The 11,617-nt window shown below is 35.9% G+C and overlaps 1 protein-coding gene across 6 annotated transcripts in view; it reads right to left on the reverse strand.

Moving 5' to 3' along the window:
- Nucleotides 1–287: 287 nt before the first annotated feature.
- Nucleotides 288–11,617, reverse strand: part of LOC123771911 (zinc finger protein 271) — a 41,158-nt gene continuing 29,828 nt past the window's right edge. For all 6 annotated transcript variants that reach the window (XM_045764700.2, XM_069337858.1, XM_045764698.2 and 3 more), the window contains one exon: nt 288–5,401. The gene's annotated coding sequence lies outside the window, so the exon portion shown is untranslated. The remainder of the gene's footprint in view (nt 5,402–11,617) is intronic.

Genomic DNA, 11,617 nt, shown 5'->3' on the forward strand with positions numbered 1-11,617 from the left:
AGGAGCACATATTTGGTGAAGAATAAAATCCTTCATATAACAATAAATACAGTAGTAAGCAGATGAGGAGTCACAATGACGTTGCTGAAAAATGTTGACCAGACCACACACTAGAAAGTGAAGAGACGACGACGTTTCGGTCTGTCCTGGACCATTATCAATTCGATTGTTCCAACTTACAGTAGCAAGTTGAAATAAAATTATGAATATCAATTTTAAATGTGCCAGTATTCATACATATACAGCTAGCTTAATATCTGTGGATAAATAAATGAGATTTACTCATAAAAGCTTCTAAATTTATTGTTAACATAAAGCTTAGAGTAATTACCTAGGTACAAAGTACATGAGTAATATACTGTATATTAACAAATGATTTACGTAATAAAGTGAAATACTAATGAAGGTGAAGGAAAGATCCAATGTATTTGTAAGTATATTAAACACTGGTTTTTATAAAACTTACACATCCTGTATATTAGGTCTTTCCTTTACCTTCATTCAAGCCCTATGGCATTGTACTAAGTTTCTCAATAACAATAATCATACTAATAATAGTATCAGTATAGTATTTATTAATAATTATGCCTTATACTCACATAGTAACTAGGTTACTCATTAAGACATAATAATAATAATGCATGAAAACATATTAATGTCTATGAGTTATTAATAACTTCTCACAAAGACATAATAAATACTCACCAAAGATATAAAATTATGACACCACCTTTAACAAACAGATTTTAGAAAACTTGGAACCTTTAACAAACTAAACACTTAAAACATACAAGTCTCACACAAAATGTTAAAGTATTGCATAAAATAATCAACCAGTTAAGCAGGTGCCCTCATAATGCACACTGCACCTGACCTAGCTGACCATGGTGCATTAGCAATGCAACTGACCATGGTGCACTAGCAATGCAGCTGACCCAGCTGACCATGGTGCACTAGCAATGCAGCTGACCCAGCTGACCATGGTGCACTAGCAATGCAGCTGACCCAGCTGATCACGGTGCACTAGTAATGGACCTGACCCAGCTGACCACGGTGCACTAGCAATGGACCTGACCCAGCTGACCATGTTGCACTAGCAATGCTGCTGACCCAGCTCATCACGGTGCACTAGCAATGGACCTGACCCAGCTGACCATGTTGCACTAGCAATGCTGCTGACCCAGCTCACCACGGTGCACTAGCAATGGACCTGACCCAGCTGACCATGTTGCACTAGCAATGCAGCTGACCCAGCTCATCACGGTGCACTAGCAATGCATCTGATCCAGCTGATGCATAAGAGAAACACAAGACCCAAACAAGAAAAAGATACATATAAAAAAACGAGCATTATATTGTAATGTTAAAACAAATGATGCTTAGTAATTAAATTTCTGCTAAAATTTAAACTTGAAACTTTCATGTATGTATTTTTTAATATATTCTAAGAAAACGAGCTAAACAACGCAGTCTTAGAATAAAAAGTTTAAGTCGTTAGAACTTAACTAAAGTTTTATAATGAACTTCATATACAGTATTTACAGTTGCATGTTCAAATCTAAAAATGTACATCCAACTTTTACAAGTATTAAAATAAATTGTGTTTTGATATATACGAGATGTTGAGTTTATATATTTAATCATAAAGAGAAAAATTCCATACTGTATAAGAATACTGTAAGAGTATATACAGTAATTGTTTATTGATAAAGCAAGTTAACAAAATATTTTAAGTAAATTAAAGTTAGGATTAATTTTTTTTTTTTTTTTAGCTTTTTAAGCCAAAACTAATATGCTACAGGATAAGCATTAACATTTCTACCGTATTGTTCTGTATATACATTTTATAAGCTGACAACTGCTAGTTTGCATCAACTAACTTTACATGTTACGGTTATTGCATATCAACTAACTTTACAAGCTGGTGGGTATTATTATAAACTAAATTTAAAAACTGATAATGTATAAATTCATTTTACAAGATGATAGCTGTAGTTCCACAATGACTAAATTTGAAACTGGCTCTAGAAACAAATCAATTATTATGTAATTGTATAGTACACCGGGAGTATAGTACTAGGGAGCCGGTCGGCCGAGCGGACAGCACGCGGGACTTGTGATCCTGTGGTCCTGGGTTCGATCCCAGGTGCCGGCGAGAAACAATGGGCAGAGTTTCTTTCACCCTATGCCCCCTGTTACCTAGCAGTAAAATAGGTACCTGGGTGTTAGTCAGCTGTCACGGGCTGCTTCCAGGGGGTGGAGGCCTGGTCAAGGACTGGGCCGCGGGGACACTAAAAGCTCCGAAATCATCTCAAGATAACCTCAAGATACACACTGAGGCCAGAGCCTTTCAAGAACCAATAATTTACTACCATCAATAAAAAAAAAACACAATTTTCTATATAAACTGGTTGCAATGTGCTTGCTTGTATCAGAAATTAAATTTTTGGTTACAGCAATAAGCTCCCCATTATTTGGATTAATTAGGAACATACTCCATACGCTTTAAATTAAATTTTTGCTTAAGATTTTGTTATTTTTAGCCGTCCAATATAACAAACTATAATTTTATATGTTTATCACCAACACAAATCAAAATATGCTGGAGTTTTTCATTTATACCTTTACAGAATAATAATGATCATTTGGGTGACCAAATACCAGATTGCAATAAAAAGAATTTTAAATTAAAATGTCCAGATTTATATCTTTTACACAGTACCCTGTACTAATGTAATGACTGGTGTGATATTTCTAGCTTTAATTTTTTAATCTAAATGGTTTATCATATTAAACATTAGTTTGTTTTATTGTTGTTACTGTATGTGTTTCATTTGCCAATACTGTATGAGCTTGCTCATTCGAACTACTGTATATAGAAAGGCCCCCCCACCCCTTTGTTGGATAAGCCAGACATTCATATAAGCAGAAATCTTACCCGTTCAAAAGTGAACATACTGTATTTGCTATTTTTGTTTACCACAACCAACATAATATGAATTTTCACACACACTATAATTTAAAACTTATACCAGTATTGCAATTTAAAACAGAAACTTCAGCTTTCCTTGTAGTAGTTCGTGCTGCATATCTACAAATCAATTCTTCTTGAAAATTTACAAAACCCCAACCTAACACAAACACTAAAATTACTTTACAGTAATTTTTCATGCCAGAAGTCTCCCTAATATTCCTCTTTGTTCCAGTTTCCAGTTAAACCTTTTATGTGGGATTCTGTCAAAAGCCTTTTTTTTTTCTTTTTTTTAGGTCCAGATAAATGTAATCAACCCAATAATCTTTCTCCTGTAAAATCTCTGTGGCTCCATCATAGAAACTAAGTAGATTTGTTACACACAATCTTCCTGTTCAAAAGCCATACTCTTTTATATCATTTTTCTCCATTTGGTTTTAATTATTTTTTTAATGTTTTGATTACTACACTTGTCAACGATAGAGCTCTGTAATTAAGAAGGTCTTCCCTGCTACCATTTTTGTAGATTGGAACTATGTTAGTCCTTTTCCATATATCTGCCAAGACTCCTGCACACATGACTTAAAAAACAAATTTTAGTGGAGTGCTGAGCTCAGGTGTGTATTCTCTCAGAACCCAAGGCAAAACTCCATCTGGGCCAACTGCTTTGTTTCTGCTTAGCTCCTTGAACATTTTTTCCACTTCTTCTCAACACACCACTATGTGCTCTATGTTGTTCTTTGGAATTCTTATTGTATCTGGTTCTCTGAAAATTTCATACAAAGATAAACTCATAAGCACTATTCCACTATTCCAGTCTTGGTTATGACTGGCCACAGAACTTTTATGGTAACCTATTGTTTATATAAAATATTTTTAAACATTTGTAGTTTCTCTTCAGTATGAACTCTATTATTTTAACACTGAGCACCGAATTGTGGAATGATTTCTTGCATTCTCAATGTTGTGCTAGATTTTACTTTAGTTATCCAATTTACAAACCCTCTAAATAGTGATATGGTTCCTCTTTTATATGGATACTCATATGTTTTATTAGATTTGCTTTTTGTGAAAAATCCTTTACACATAATGAACAATGAAATGGCTTCTCACCTGTATGAACTCTCATATGTTTTACAACATCCGATCTTTGTTTAAATTGTTTTAGACACACTGAACACTGATACGGTTTCTCTCCTGTATGTACTCTCATATGTTTCTTTAAATTTTCTCTTTGCGAAAAGTGTTTTAAACACTCTGAACACTGATATCGTTTTTCTCCTGTATGTATTCTCATATGTTTTATTAGGATAGTTTTTTGTGAAAACTTCTTTAAACACTCGGTACATTGATATGGTTTCTCTCCTGTATGTACTCTCATATGATTTATTACACTTGCTTTTTGAGTAAAGTCTTTATGACACTCTGTACACTGATAGGGTTTCTCTCCTGTATGAACTCGCTCATGCTTTACTAGATGTGATTTTTGTTTAAATAGTTTGAGACACACTGAACACTGAAATGGTTTCTCTCCTGTATGAATTCTCATATGTTTCACAAGGGTTGATTTATCTGAAAATTCTTTCAGACACCCCGAACATTGATATGGTTTCTCACCTGTATGAACTCTCATATGTTTTACTTGGGTTGACCTATCTGAAAATTCTTTTAGGCACACTGAACACTGATAGGGTTTCTCTCCAGTATGAATTCTTGTATGTTTTACTAGATCTGCATTTGTTTTTACTTGCTTTTGACATACTAAACACTGGTGGATTTTCATTCTGAAGTCTTTCAGACGCTGCATATTTATATTGTTCTTCTCCATAGTTGTAGTTTTGCTTGTTCCACTGAACATTTTTTTTTTTTTTAAACAATGGAGTGTAATACTAAACCAGTTTTTGTAGGGAAGAAGTTTACACACTGATCAATAATTTAGTTTGGTGCCTAGAGCAAGTGATGAGCACAAGGCATATCACTAGCAGGATATAAAGTTCACTAACAGCTTACTAATCAACCTTCAAGTATCCTTAAGTGCTGAATAAAATTTAGAACTATTTGATAAATTACCTGTAAACCCTTTTTATACTGGTTTGAAATTTTTCTTCAAACACTCTCATTGCTACTGGAGCATATTTTGTTTCTTTTTTGTACGAATGTAAATGTCTTAGCAGAAAAGACATCTTTTTTACAAACACAAAAACCAATATGATTTCATGTGAAATTTCAGTTTTTCTAATGCATTCTAATGTAAAAGATGTGAAACATTTCGAATGCTGATAACTTGACATATTACACCCAAACAGGTGCAAAAGAGGTGGTAGTGAACAAGGCCAAGTGGAAACTGTATGTTAGGCTGGAATTAACATCATCTCACGAGGAGCACATTACTCCTAGTCCATGAAGCTTCTATACTGGTTCTCTGTTGTGCTGCCAGGTGTGAAAAACTGAATTAATAGACAAGTATCCCTTTTAAATATCTTTAAAAATTATACCTCCTTTTTTTTCTGCATTATCTATCTTGTCTCAAGAAAGTGGGAAACTGGGTAATAGTGATGGCAATTTTGCTACATGAATGAATTTTAAGAAAAATGTTCTCAAACTTATTTTTTTTTTTATATAACTGACATGTGTATTACCAAATTAAAGTTATGTGATTAGTATCTCAAGGACAATCTGAAAAAAATTCTTAACTAAAAAATCTATTACTACATATTCCACTAAATAAAAATTAAAGAAATATATTTAAGGACACTGTAAATGATGTGATGTATTTAGTTATGAGCTCTCATAAATCTAATCTGAATTCTACAAGACAAATGGCTTTCCTTTTTCAACTTTTTTTTTCTAAAAATCATACATATAGATTCATGGCACTAAACAAAGGTGTCCTAAGCAATAAACAAGATCAAAAAGGTCCAATTATATCTGATAAGGACCACTAGCACGTCCATAAATTATATATTTCAGTAATTCATGGTACATCCCCACCTTCCCCTCCCCCCCCCACCCAGAATCAATGCAAGGTAGGTACACTTTTTTTCAACCTTTCTGGCACTGCAGTGATAATATGATTAATGAATATGTATACAGTATATTCAAAAGCAAAGTTATGACATTTTTCAGTTCCTAACAAATGGAGGACGATCCACACCACACTACATTCAGACACCCTAATTCACTAGAGGCCTAGAGGCACACTACACTATATTTATACACACCATGATTTACTAAAGGGTCACTATACTACATTTACACATACACATACACCACGATTCAATACAGGTACACAATTTCCTGTGCACACACACACTATATTCACACACACACACACACCATGTTTCACTCCAGACACACAACACTACTTTCAGACACACCATGTATCACTATTGACATGCCATATGCCATTCAAGACATACCATGATTCACTACAGATACACATCATTATATTATACACTATGATTCACTACACTACATTTACACCCTATATTCGCTATACAATACACACAATACATTATTACACTCACACAAACACCATGATTCGCTAAGAAAATTGTCTCTACAAACTCATATAATATGCCTAAACATCCTCCCTCAACCGAGTCGTCCACCTAATTCTGCTGTCTTTCAGAGTGTACTTTCAGATCAGACACGAATGGGGATAGAGTGTGATATTGATCCTTTGAACAGGGTATCGAAAATTGATGGCAATCAGCCTGTACCTGTAATGTTTGGTATCAATGCTGCAACTGAAATTTGCTGTAAATAGTACATTGCAATTGCATAAATGGTAGCAGTAACCCCTTTTGCAATTGCAGAAAATATGAGCTTCTGTATAAGGATCATGCCAATTTATGCCTTGCGGCAATCCGCATAACCAGTTTTCAGAAGAAATAGAAGCCAGCTTAGACTTAGACAACAAATGAGTGAAAGTTCCATTCTTTACTACTGTATTTAGCATGTATAAGATTTATCAATGAATTCTTCAGTGCATTTTCCGAGACACATTATTTAGAATCATGCCAATAAAAAAATATTCTTAAAAATGAGACTTGGATGAAGCTAGAAAATATGTTGAAGTCACATTAGCCATGTTAAAAAAAAAAAAAAAAAAAAAAAACACATGCTTAATATAACTAAACACCTTTTTCTGGTGGGTCCTTGGTGCTTGCTGCCTGGCAAGCTCTACCCAATTCTATCCAGGCTCTTGCGAATGATAAAAATGCATAAAAAAGACCAGACAAAAACCAGGGCCCTCTAAAGAGGCATAAGGGGCAGTAGACTGTAAATCATCCTAACAAAGAAAAGACCACCAGAAAGTGGGGGCAAACCAAAATAGACAACAGCACGATAAACAAACCATTGAAAATGGAACAGCAAAGCCCCAAGATTCACAAACCACTGGGTGATGAAGCAATTCTCACCTCCATTATATCTGCACACCACCTAGGGATTGTGCACCTTCCTCTTTCAATTAGCAAATTAAACCCCCACAGTCAAATACAGTAGTCAGGAAAACGGAAAATCCAAGCTCCTGAATGGGGGGTAGTAAGGGTTCCAAGGACCCACTTGAGAGGAATTTCATTACATTTAACACAGGTTTTCTGGGAGGGCTTCTAATGGTGGTTCCTTGATGCTGTCAACATGCAGAAAAACAAAAAGGAGTACTAGACCGGGATAGAGGAGAGCTGCAGGAAATAACTCCCAGGAAAGGGGAAAGTTAACAAGTAAACTGCCTCAAAGAAACACAAGCCCAGTTCAGAACAAGTAAGTTCAGTAAGTAACAAGCTGCCAGCACCCTGTTGGATTGGCAAAACCAGAGCCCAAATATCTGCCCATGATATATTCAAAGAACCACAGCCAAAGCCCAAAACTTACAGACACCCTGGGCTCAAGGGTAGACTGTAGGCTGGCTAAATTTGATGACATTACAGACGATTGGAGACAAACAGACCCTGAAACAAGGAACCAAGGAGACCGGATCCACAGAGTGTCTTGTGCATCACTAGTGGCATGGATTTAATGATTTAATGGAAAATGGCCACAACCAGACATAATAAATAATGCATCCAGGTTGAATCAACCAAGCATCAATCACCAAAGGACCCCTCCCATTATTAGCTAGAAAGACAGGAGAGGGGCTGTAAATGAAGAAAACAACCCCTAGGACTATAAAAGCAAAACCCCCCACTTCCCAGAGGAGTGTGTGAAGCTCTCCAAACAGCCAGACAGACAACCAGAAGCGAGGGGCCAATATAAAAAAAAGTCTTGAAGAAAAAATCCCAGATCGAAGGGGCAACAGAAAATCGGGAAAGATACACTAAATCCTTGTCCAACGAGGTGAAGGAACACCTCAAAAGTGTTGGTCTCCTGCAAAACAGCAAAGTTCTACTGCTTCAAGATAACAGTTTAATGAATCCAAGCAGTGATGAGCTAACAAATGGCAATATCATTAGTATGTTCTTACCACCCAACACAACTTCACTGATCCAACCCATGTACAGTATCAAGGGATAATTAGGAACCTTAAGCACCACTAAAAAGAGGATGTTTGCCAGATGTCTCAATAATCATCTAGGAACAGTTAGGGATTTTTTAAAAGTCTACACAATAAAGCTATCTAAAACTTTGTCCCATGCCCTAACATGGGACAAAGTAAAGTTAACAAGACTAAGAAATGGTTGGAGAAAACTTAGCCTGCATTGGGTCTGTCTCCTGAGGAAGATAACGAGGTAGATTTTGACGGATTTGGGGCCAAGAAAGTTAGCAAGAAAAAAATTGAGAGAGGCACTCCTAGCCTATTTTAGAGGGATTAAGTCAACAGAACTGAAAGCAGAACTGGTGACAGAAACACTAGAAGATGATATAGATAAATGGATAGATGATGATGAAGATGCCCAAGCTTTCAAAACACAACTGATGAAGAATCTATAGATTTAGTTACAGAAAAAATGCCAGAGTAGTGCAAGGAAGATGAGGATGCTGATGATGCGACAAAGTTTGAGAAAGTGTTAAATTAAAAAAATATTAAGGAAAAAGTTCAGATATATTTAGAAGACATTCTTGCATTTATGGAACTAAGTAACAGTGAGTTTATAAACACATAAACACTGTTTATATGTTTATGTATATACATATAAATAAATAACAAATAAATGTTGATTCACGGGGTAATAATGTTATCCTCATATGACAATTTAGACAAATATTGTCTGGGCTTTACATGTATGATGTGAATAAGGATATAGTGTAATAGGCTCTTGGCTAATAGCTTTTGATTAGATTAAGGTACCACATGACAAACTGGTAAGGAAAGTTCAAGCACATGGAATAAATGATAGAATACTAGAAAGGATAAAACAATGGTTAAAACCAAGAAACCAAAAGATCGTCCTAAACAGAAATGAATCAGACTGGAGAAATGTGGAGAGTGTGATACCACTGGAGTCCATTTTGGGGACAACCGTTCTTGTAATATACATCAATGACAGAGATGAGAATACAGGTATTAAAAAAACCCCACAGCATCAGATTTATTGATGACACTAAGATTTTTGGAAAATTAGGTAATGAAAATGATATTGAGGCTATACAAAGTGATCTACATGAACTCCACAAGTGATCAACAGATTGGCAGATGCTTTCTAATATCGAAAATGCAAGGTCTTGCATGTGGGACATAACAATGTACATCCCAACTGCAGTACCAAATCAACAACATTACCTTGTGCAGATTGATGAAGGAAAGGACCATGGAGTCAGAATCAATAAATCACTGAAAGTTTCACAACAAGTGGGAACTGCTGTAAAAAAAAATAATAAAAAAAAGGTAACCAAATCTTAAGGAATAGTCAGATGTAACTTTGATTTCATGAAAAAGAAGGTATTGGATTATTGCAACCCATCCTCCTGTTTAGATAGTACTTTTTGTAACTATGTGCATCATAGTACAAACATTGACATACTAAGCAATTAGACTTTAGTACTGTACTGTACTATTCACTTTATAAGTCAGAAAAATGAAGCTAAAAACAAACTTAAATATTCCCAATCATAGTATAGCACACACATGTACTATATTAGGCCTCAATATGATGTATTACTCCTAGGAAGGTTAGGTTAGGTTAGTTTAGTTTGCCTTTGCAACATAAATACAAAATCTTTTCCAGTTTGTCAAAATTCAATACAGTAGTACTGATTTCTACTTTCTAATTGTGTTGTATGTCGGTATATGTACTTTGGTCCTCATTGTTCCTATAAGCACTATCAAAACAGGAGAATGAGCTGATTATTGTATCCAAGAATGAAGACCTCATCCTCCGAAAGACACATCTGCTTTGGAGAAAGTTCAACACCGGGCGACAAAAATCATTCCTGAACCAAGTCGACTCCCATACCAGGAACAGTTGAGGGCCACAGGCTTAACAACACTGCAAATCAGGCATCATAGGGCTGATTTCATTGAAACTGTTAAAATATTGAACAACTTGGAGGATATTGATCCAGACCAAGTCTTCAAAAAGTCACATGTAACATGAACAAGGAACACTGGTTTCAAGCTCAACAAGCCATAATGTAGGACAGAAAACAAGTGAGGCTTTTTAACCCACAGGGTTAAAAACACAAGGAACCACCTCCTCGCTGAGGCCGTAAATGTCAAAACTCTGCTGAACTTTAAAATCCAGTTGAAAAATTCATCAGGGCAAATGGGGAGACCTTTGACAAGCCACTGGCTTCCTGTCCTCGTCGAGGCCACTCGAATGTTAGTGGCCCTCAGGTAAATTTAGGTAAATTTATTATTATTTATCCCATGCCACTAAGACATCATCTTCATTTTGTCACATTAAATTAAAAATAAAAATATGTAAACATTGCATTTTTATCTGTAAAAATATTCCATTTACAGTCATATTTGACTTTTTCTTGTGTTCTATTCACAATAGGTGGGGAATGACATTCTGACACATTGATAGAGGAAAAAAATTGCACGAGTCAAAAAAAAAAAAAGATCGAGACCCACTGTTCTAAACAAACTTAAGCTACTCAAACTCAACATGATGTGTGGTGTCCCTCCGACCTATTATACATGCATCTGGAGATACTTTTGGATCGGGGTATGACGGATGAGTGGACAGCACTCGGGGTTCGTAGTTCTAAGGGTCCGGATTCGATCCCCAGCTCAGGCGGAAACGAATGGGCAGAGTTTCTTTCACCCTGATGCATCTGTTCACCTAGCAGTTAATAGGTACATGAGAGTTAAGACAGCTGCTACTGGCTGCTTCCTGGGGATATGTGAAAATTATGATTAAGGACCTGCCCAAAATTTTTTTTTTTTTTTTTTTTTTTTTTTTTTTTTTTGAGATATATACAAGAGTTGTTACATTCTTGTACAGCCACTAGTACGCGTAGCGTTTCGGGCAAGTCCTTAATCCTATGGTCCCTGGAATACGATCCCCTGCCGCGAAGAATCGTTTTTTCATCCAAGTGCACATTTTACTGTTGCGTTAAACAGAGGCTACAGTTAAGGAATTGCGCCCAGTAAATCCTCCCCGGCCAGGATACGAACCCATGACATAGCGCTCGCGGAACGCCAGGCGAGTGTCTTACCACTACACCACGGAGACTGCTCAAAATGCTATGCGTGCT

The sequence above is a fragment of the Procambarus clarkii genome, chromosome 38 (genome assembly GCF_040958095.1).
Source record: "Procambarus clarkii isolate CNS0578487 chromosome 38, FALCON_Pclarkii_2.0, whole genome shotgun sequence".
NCBI classification, from domain to species: Eukaryota; Metazoa; Arthropoda; class Malacostraca; order Decapoda; family Cambaridae; genus Procambarus; species Procambarus clarkii.